The 10,080-nt window shown below is 33.0% G+C and overlaps 1 long non-coding RNA gene across 1 annotated transcript; it reads left to right on the plus strand.

Moving 5' to 3' along the window:
- The first annotated feature begins 7,794 nt into the window (after nucleotides 1-7,794).
- LOC129952859 (uncharacterized) lies at nucleotides 7,795-8,388 on the plus strand. The gene is made up of 2 exons (XR_008782403.1): nucleotides 7,795-8,018; nucleotides 8,208-8,388. It is a non-coding gene; the product is annotated as an uncharacterized LOC129952859 (long non-coding RNA).
- Nucleotides 8,389-10,080: the final 1,692 nt, after the last annotated feature.

Raw genomic sequence — 10,080 nt, forward strand, 5'->3', positions numbered from 1 at the left:
CTTTATGGGTGCAGCACTTGAAAGGTTACTTCAGCCATTACAAGAAAGCTGCAAACCTTCATGAATAGATGTCTTCGTAATATCCTAAGGATTTTCTGGCCAAACCGTATATGAGGTCCTTTAGAGAAGGAGAGGCCAGGTACCTATAGACTCTATAATACGAAGGTGTTAGTGGTACATACCCTTCGAAAAGGTAACGAATGCATTGCAGGCCAAGCAATGCATTGGAATCCGCTCACACGAGAGGAAAGAAGAGCTAGACGACCAAGAAGCACATGGAGTAGGACAGTCGAGGCGAAATCAGCATCACTATCCGGACAAAGATAGCGCGTGGCGTGGTTATTGGCATAAAATTCCCCCAAGGCTATCTATGTGTCTCCATTTTTGGCTTCTTTTAACCAATTTGTTCTTATTTGTGTTATATCGTAACTCCATCTTTTATTGGGCCGATCGGCTAATCTTTTTCAATATTTGGCCCTGAAGTCTAGATACATGACCTGCCCATCCCATTTCACCCATCTTGTTTTATTTATGACGTCAATAATTCTGGTTTTATTGAGAATGTCTTCATTTCGTACCTTTTGACTTGTTCGAATATTCAGAATTTTCATTTCCATTTTGGTCTGAAATATCCTTAGCTGGTCAAGTTGCTTTTGTAGTCAACCTCATTGCTTGTAGTCTGGTATCGGTATATCACAGAATCGAATATTTATGTCATTGTGTCTGCACTTTGGTCCAATTGTAAAATATTTTTAGGGCTCCAGAATTGTTTCAAGCTATTGGTGATGCGTCTGTTAATTTCTTTATTTACTTGGTCCTTAAATGATTTCAGCTGTCTCAAATATATGTAATCTTCAAGGTACTCAACGCTATAGTTTTTTGTGTGATTTTTTATTACTTTTGTTTTCGATTTGTTTGTTTGAAGTCCGTAATTTTCACACAAGGTAATTGGTTCCATCCGTCTGTATCCAAGGCTTGTTGGTGCTTCGCAACTAAGGTATTTTTTACGTGGCCAGGAAGTCACATCTTTAGTATAACTCCAAGGATGGGGAGCTGGATAATTTGCTCCTTACAGGCCTGGTGTCCGAATAAGAAGCCCTATAAGGTGTTTACTAAGTAGTTCAACCTTACTGGGACTGTAGACGCCACCGTTAATTCCATCTCGAGAATTCATCCGCTGCCGTCTGGGAGAGGTGGTTTAGTTTAAACACCACTCCCCCCATCAAAAGGAAAAAAAAAACCTCCCAAGAGTACAAGCCACGAAACGAAGCCTGTAAGGACGATCAGGGGAACATCGTATAGTGGAACCGCAGTCTATGTTGAGAATATGGAAAGACCACTTCTCCAAATTATATAACGGCGATGACGAACCAAATTCTGCTGTAAGGGAGATAGAACCATTCCACCAAGGCGACGCAGTTAACAATTACGCCTACCCGACCTTAACAAAGTGAAGATAGCTATATCTAAACTTAAGTCAAACAAGGCTGCCGAACTATTCAAAGCAGCAAAATATGGTTGGAAGAAAGCTTGCCCGATGAGTGGAATCTCAGCATAGTTTGCCGAATACATAAAAAAAGAAGACCCTCTAAATTGCGCCAACTACAGAGGCATTAGTCTTCTAAACATTGCATATAAGATCCTTTCTGCCATATTATGTGAACATCTGAAGCCATTCGTCAAGAACCTGATAAGTCCTTATCAGTGTGGCTTCAGACCAGGAAAGTCAACTATCGACCAAATTTTCACACTACGACAGATCTTGGAAAAAACTCAGGAGCTTTAAATAGATACCTACCATCTCCAGCGCGTATGACACCATCTATAGAGAAGAGCTCTACAGAGCAATGTCTAGTTTTGGCATCCCTGTCAAACGTATCCGTTTGTGCAGAATGACGATGGAGAATGCATGCTGCTCTATCAAGGTCGGAAAAGATCTTACCGATGCATTTGATTTTAAAAAAAGGTTTTAGACAATGCGATGCACTGTCATGCGACTTCTTCAACATCGTTTTGGATAGAATTGTGCAAAACTCAACCATCAACACTAGAGGCATAATCATTCAAAGGTCCATCCAATTACTCGGATACGCAGATGATATTGACATAATGACATGAAGATCAAAGCGTGATGTCAGTGAAGCTTTTTGAGCATTGCGACGAAAGCGAACAAGATGGGTTTAGTGGTCAATGAGGGCAAGCCCCAGTATACGCTGTCATCAAAAAAGGACACCATGATGGACAGCTATAACTTTGAGGTAGTTAAGGACTTTGTTTACCTAGCACCGCTATTAACACAGACAACGACACCAGCGCTGAAATCAAACTAAGAATAAATCTTGCAAATCGCTGCTTCTTTGGACTTAGAAGGCAATTTCGAAGTTAAGTCGAAAGCGTCTTAGGATGCTTCGAGAGAAAAATTCTTCGTGTGATTTTTGGTCCCATTCCTGACAACAGTACTCGCACACAGGAATGGTTGAGAGTTGTAAGTCACTAGGCCCTGGTTCACAACGGACTGTTGCGCCACCCCATTTGATTTGATTTGATTTGATTTTTGGTCCCGTACGCATAGATGGAGAATGAAGGAGAAGATATAACGACGAGCTGTTCAGCCGCATTGACCTGATTAGCAGAATTAAAGTCCAACGGCTTAGATGGCTGGGTCATGTAGAGCAAATAGACATCAACGCTCCAGCCCGGAAGGTCTTCGAATCCAATCCCGTGGAACGACGTACTAGAGGAAGACCGCGACACAGGTGGCGCACGCAGGTGGGTGAAGACCTCAACCAACTTTGCGTGCGAAACTTGAGATAGCTAGCTAGAGACCGAACTGGCTGGAGACGCATGTTGGTTGTGGCCCAGTTCCGCCCCGGGTAACGCCGCCGCCTTAAGTAAGTAAGTAAGTTGGTTCCGCCAACATGTCTTGAATTTGTGCATCTTTTGTAGAAATTAGAACTATATCGTCTGCAAATCTTAAATTGTTAAGAACTTGTTCACATATCCTTATTCCACATTTTGTTTTCCAGTTAGTTTTTCGTAAAATATCTTCCAGAACTGAACTAAATAGAAGTGGTTTGTCTGAGTTTACTTGGTTCTATTTTTTCTTGGTCAAGTAGCCGTTGTTTTATTTTTAAGGTTTCTCTTCTAAAAACTAGAGTAAGCGAATCATAGATGCACTAAAACCACTCCTTGCATGTTAATTAAACTTGTTGGACCAAAGATTGTTGCTTAGTGCTGAAAATAACTCATCTTCTTTGGTAAGATTGTAAACAAATTCCTTGATGTGTGTCTTTAATGGACATTGTCTAATAGGTAAACATTTTTTTCGGAACCACTGATGAAGAGAAGGAGGAGTTTTTTTTCTGTGTTCATGACCTGATGTAAACTCCAATTAGAAGACTTCTTCTTTAAAAGATACATCGGTCTTATCATTATTTGCGTTTATTATCCTTCTTTATTAGCTCCGAATGGTTCAACGAACCGATGGACCCTTAGATACCATGAGGTATCACCACAGGAACCACTCCTATGTAACCAAATTAAAATTGGTGATACGAGTAGTTCCTTTGTCTAAATTTAAGAAAATGTACAATTTTATTTTTGAAAGCTTTTAAAAATACCAAAATGTAGGATACCTGTGTTCGGATGTACAATGTACATAGGTATATAAAATGTACATTTCAATAAATTAAATCAAATTAAAATAAATTTCTAAGCCTTTGTTTGTATAAATTGCCTTTAATAATATAATCTTCTTCCATAAAAGCACTCCTTCTCTGGAGACTGAAAATCTAAAACAATCTGGTTCGGGACATTATGGAGCAGAAACTTCTACACAGACTACACAGTTTGTAGGAAGCAAAGAAGGAAAATCGCATTAAAATAATATTTTGCAAAAACCTATTATAAACATATCTGCATGGCAAATACCAAAATGTGAGATTGGAAACAATAGAAGGTGGTCAAAAGGGTTCGCTCTCCTCTGTATAGAACAGGAACATCCAACGGTCCAAAGATGGTGTGAGCTGTGGGCATTTCGAACATTGTTCAGCTTTCAGCCTTTGATTTATGTATTTAAATAGATGGAGAATTTAACCTGAATGCTCTATGAACCAGTATACAGCATTGTATATTGGGGACTTTACCGCACTCGTATAGCTCGCAGGACATAGACAGTAAAAATCTGACCAAAATCTAAACAAAATCTATGCTGCTGAAATTTTGTGGTAAATACATGCTAATTGGATTTGTTTTCATACGAAAGAGGATTTTAATTACATTGGGGAAAGTATGTAATTGAAATAGCATTGTTTTATTTTTTTGTAATTCATAAAGAATGTTGGTTTCAAAACAGTAGGTTTTTGGCAGTGGCAATATAATCAAAAATGCGCATATTTATGTATTTTAAAATAATTTCCCTATTAATCCGAAACAGTGTTTATGGTAGTGATGTTGATTCAATTAAATTATTGTAAATTTAGATAAATTTTATTGGTTAAACCAGGTGGTACACTGAAAAAACAAACGTGCATTAATATAAAAAACGGCGTTTATTAACTGCTTATTTATTGTCACAACAAACTTTTTCTCGTCAGAGTGAATGGTTTATTAAAACAAATTTCAGCGTTTGATAATCGTTTGTTAATACTATTAACGGCCGTTTATTAAATGAAAAATAATGCACTTAATCACCGTTTGTTAAAATTAGTAACTATATTAATTGCCGCAAACATTTTAGTTATTGAAAATAATTAATCGTTTATTGCCACAATAAACGAAATGTGTGAAAGGGGACTGTTAAAGATTATATCCCAACCTTCATCTAATATCACAACCAATTCTTAAATTTACAAATAGTTTATTATTTTTTATAACCTTATTCACTGACAAATACAAATTTGGGAATCAAAAAATAATAAACCGTTTATTGTTGTAATGAACACCATTATTAATAGACGAATTGGAAAATTTACAAGCAGTTTATTATTTTTTATAACCTTATTCACTGACACAATAAACTTTGGTAGTTGGAAAATATAGAACCATTTATTGTGACTATGAACAACATTATTGAGAGAATTGTTAAATATTATATCCCAAAAAATAAAATTGATTCCTTGACTAAAAAAAATTTAAATCATAAAGATAACACTGCACTCAAACTCAGCAGAACTAAATTTCACTACGCGACGCGAAAAATCATTATTTGTATGAAATTGTATGAGGTACATATATCGCTAAACTTTATATCATTTTATACGAATTCTTGTGAATCGCAGAAACACTGCAGTCAAAACAAGTAAAATGTTCAGTATATTTATAACTCGTTCTACAAGAACAAAAGTCTTAGAGCTTAATTGATGTCTTTTATATTTGTTTTTAATTCTATATAGGTAATAGTATTGGCTAAGTACTTTTATGTTTTATTTAAGCACACAATTTTTTGATAAAATCGATCTTCAAGTTAATTTTTAATGTGAAATATTTGCATTTAATATTATATGATAAAGAATCATAAGAGATTAATAAAATCATAATATAGAGTTTTTTTTACTTGCATTTAAAGTCATTAAAATACGGAACAAAAACACAAGCCTTCATTCATAGTTGTTATATTCGATCGTTGGCATCTTTTGGGCTTCCTTACTATTTTGTAAATAATAGTAATGTAAGCTGGGTGTAACTAAAATGTCTGTTGTAGATGGCTGTGTTTTTAATTAACAATTGTTATATATAATAAACTATTTATCAAAAATAATAAATCGTTTGTTGAAATTTAACGAAAAATTGTATTTTTTATCTAGATGCAGAGCTCACACTTTTTCCTAAAAATCCTTATAGTCGATATTTACAATGTAATTGCTGGGTATCGAAATATGTCACACCTACAGAATACATGATTCCCAGAAATGTGAACTCATAGTGTGAGAACAAGAGCAATAATTTTTTGAGACTAATTTTATTTGTGAAATGTCCAACTTTAGTGCATTTCTCTTACTCAAACCTTTATAAAAAAAAATGTCGAGTCACACATCTCATATCAACTTTTACTTTAACTTCTACCACCTCACATTAACCAGACAAACCAAACTAATTTTAAGTTAAACACATATATAATGGGTCAAAGGAAACTTTCAGCCTATTTCAGCACTCTAAAGAAAATGTAATAAGATATAGTAAGGTTTCGACTCGATTTCAATGACACTATAGGTTAACCATTGTAAATATTCAAATCTACGTTCGTATTTAGGGAACGTAAGAAGGATTTGTATCTTTATAATGCTTTATCTTCTATGACTGACACTGAGTAAGCGTGATCGAATAAGGGTCTGATTACACGATTCGTTTTTTGGTTGTTTCATCTTTTGGCAAGCACGAACGTTCATGATTACATCGTACGCGAATATGTAAATGTGTATTTTGTGAAGGGATCACACTAGCGATTATTTCATTATACATTTAATTCCGGCCATTGACTTTAATCCACACTACACTTCACAATAGCCAACCTATATTTTTTAATGTACTCTCATTCATTTCCTATTTTTAACTTCCCATAGGAAGTTATTGTAATGGGTCCGATTTGTCAAATTGAAAATTTTGACATTTCTCGACGTTTCAAGGTCCCTAGAGTCGAAATAAAAGATTTTTAGAAAGATGTCTGTGCGTGCGTGTGTACGTTTAAAGCGAATAGACAGACGGGATGGGAAGTTATCAGTGTGGGTCGCATCCCAGCCTCTTTTAAATAATGCACTCGCATTTCATTCATGGTCATGAGTATCAACCTCATGCACTTAATTATAATGTATAATAATATTAACAATAGTAATAATAATATTTGTTTAGGTAAAGTGTTGTTAAAAATAAGGTTAGCCGAAACCAATGTAATTGATAGTCATTTATTTTTTTTTTAAAACACTCAAATCTTAAATTTTCTAAGACTAACTATAGATTTTATCTTTTATGTTAGATTGACCAAGTTCTTACATTTTTAAAGTATGCTCGACCGCCATCTTTTTATATCTAGTTTTAATCCTACTAATGTGATGAGCTATTTTTTTAAATAAATGTTGATTTAAGTTTTCCTTTCTCCTATTTTTGTTTTTGTCCGAGTGAAAACGTGGTATAAGTCGGCAATATATTACAAAAGAAATAAATACCATATTTATGTATTTTAACTAACCCAATTACTAATATGGCAATAAACAGTTTATTAATTTTCCTGGCGGTTGTTTACAAATTGAACGAAGCGTCTGATAAATATAACGGAGTATAAATAAGAAACATCATGTTTATTAAAATCAATTAATTGTTAATTGTGTTTATAAACCCGTTTATATAAATAAACATCTTGTTTATTAATTTAAATAAACCATTAATTAATTATCAAATTCCTAGCTAAAAAATATAAGCATTTTTTTGAAATTTGGCAGTATAAACGGAGCTTAACAATACTTTAAATGTAAGAACCTTTTTTGACGAACTGAACGAACAAATGAAGTGCCGCCAAATTTCAACGAGCAACAACGAATACAAATCATTTAGAAAAAGAAGCCACACGAAAATGTGGTCTAAAGTGCATATAAAAAAAGTGAAGTGATTATTAAAAAAGTATATGTGCATCAGCTAACTAATCAGGTGAGTTATTTTTTAGTTATTATTATTAGTTATTATTATTAGTTGTTATTATTAGTTATTATTTTTATAATTGCGAATCTCCTTACTGCAACGCGCAACACCAACAAAATGGTTTCGCTATCTGTTGATTGCATACCGCAATCAGTAAACTACACAAATTTTTCTTTTAATTCTCATCTCATTTCTTGAATATTTTTTAACTTAGTACCACAGTAATATATTTATTTATATCCATAAAATGTCACACGTTTGTACGTCCGTACGTCCGTACGTTCGTGACGTTTTTCGTAGCTCAAGAAACAGAAGAGAGACTTCAAATAAATTTTAGAAATGCAGATAATGCAGCAGAAAGATGCAGAAAGGGTTCTCAAGAAAATTGGGTGAGTGGTGAACATTTTCGTTACTCCTACATATCTCACGAACTAATAACGCTAGAGACTTGAAATAAATTTTGTATTATGCATTTTAACATAATACCAAGCAAATACATATATTTTTAGAAAAAAAATCCAATCAACAATAATTTTTTTTATTAATCGATGATATGAAAAATGTTTTCTATTTCTCAGATTGTCAAGATGCAGCCTTACTCTGGGCCCTACATGGGTATTTTGTGCCTTTCCAAAAAGTTGTGAGAAAACACAAATAGGGAAAGAAACGTTCACGAGGTTTACTATCTTGATAAATTGCAATTAAATTACTTATTGATAAATGAACTAAACTACAAAAAATAAAAATTATAAAATTAAATTAACTTGATCTTTTTTATTAGTTCGGAATTCTTTACTTTCAGTTTTTTATAATTTTCAGCAAAGATTTCGATAGTGAGATCCAGGATGAAGTGACTCATTGGCGCTGTAAACAGGTTTGTTTGGAAGTTGTAAACTTTTTTTAAACAACATTAATATGAATGTTTTCTTTTATACGTTTTAGATCAATCTTATGCTGGACTTACTCGGCTGAAAAAGTGTCATTATTTTTGCCATTACGTTACTATGTTTTGTCAAAAAACACGCTTTTGACGATAAATGGTAAAAGTATGGCAGAAGTAATAAGCTTTTGCAGTCATGTAAATCCTGTTGAAAAAAGGATTTATTTTAACAATCCTGTTTGTTAATGTAACAAATGGGTTTAATAAACGCAGTGAACAAATTTATTGAAATCAATAAATTTTGTTTATTGTGGTTATAAACTTATTTGTTAATATTATAAACAGGGTTGATAAATAAATTGTTTATATTAATGAACGCGTTTATTAAAATCAATAAACTTTGTTCATTAAAGCTATAAACGTGTTTATTAATATTATAAACGGAAATAATAAACATTTGCTTATATTTATGAATGCATTTATTAAAATTAATAAATTCTGTTCCTTGGGATTATAAACAGGTTTATTATTATTATAAACGGAAATAATAAACGGTTGTTTATATTTATGAACGCATTTATTAAAATTAATAAACTGTGTTCATTAAGGCTATAAATGGGTTTATTAATACTATTAATGGAAATAATAAACGGTTGTTTATGTTTATTAATTGATTTATTAAAATCAATAAACTCAGTTTACTGTGGTTATAAACTAAAATTTTAAGTTGTTTGTAAAATTTTCACCCGGAAATGGAGAATAATAAACGATTGTTCACTGACACAATTAACATGTTTATTGGACAAATTCCATCACTATATTCATTGTCTCAACGAACTTTTTAATTATATTTACGTACCTTTTTGGTTCAGTGTAGTATCGTGGTGCTCCTGTTTTTCCCTTTAAACTTAATTAGCTTCATTACAGGCTATTTATAAACATATAATACCCACGTAAAAAATTATGTATTTTTTACGAAAGGTCTGGGGATTTAAGGGAGTGTTTTGAATACAAGGACCTATGTAGCATAGAGGGCTAGAGTAAAAGTGTGGGATGGGAAAGATTGAACTTCTGTGGGAAATATTTCCGCATCTACAACAATTTGTTTTAGAAGAATTTGAAATATTACCATACTTTTTTTCGATCACTTTAATTACAAATCATTCACAGCCATACTAACGGGTGTCTTTCTTTAGACGTGTGATAGAAGAAATCAAGCCAACTGTAGTGTTACAGGCAATAGGGAACGTTATAGAGTAATAAATAATTAATTATTTGTGTCTGAATTGGAGTTTCCCCCTTTTTCTTTTCCCTTACTTTAAATTTCACCCGAAATAAATTTAAAGTTCGAAAAATTTCCCCTATTATGACAGCTTAAAATTTCACTTATGGAAACACAGAAAGTGAGTGAAAACAACGTTAAAATTTACATTTCTGACGAAATTGCTTATTATTTATACACATTTTTAAACTTAGCATAAGCAGTTATTGTAAGCATTGTAAAAATGCTGAAATTTCTATACTTTTCAAGGTCCCTAGATTTTAAGTTTTCCTTATTTAGGAATGTTTTT

Source organism: Eupeodes corollae, chromosome 3 (genome assembly GCF_945859685.1).
Source record: "Eupeodes corollae chromosome 3, idEupCoro1.1, whole genome shotgun sequence".
NCBI lineage: Eukaryota > Metazoa > Arthropoda > Insecta > Diptera > Syrphidae > Eupeodes > Eupeodes corollae.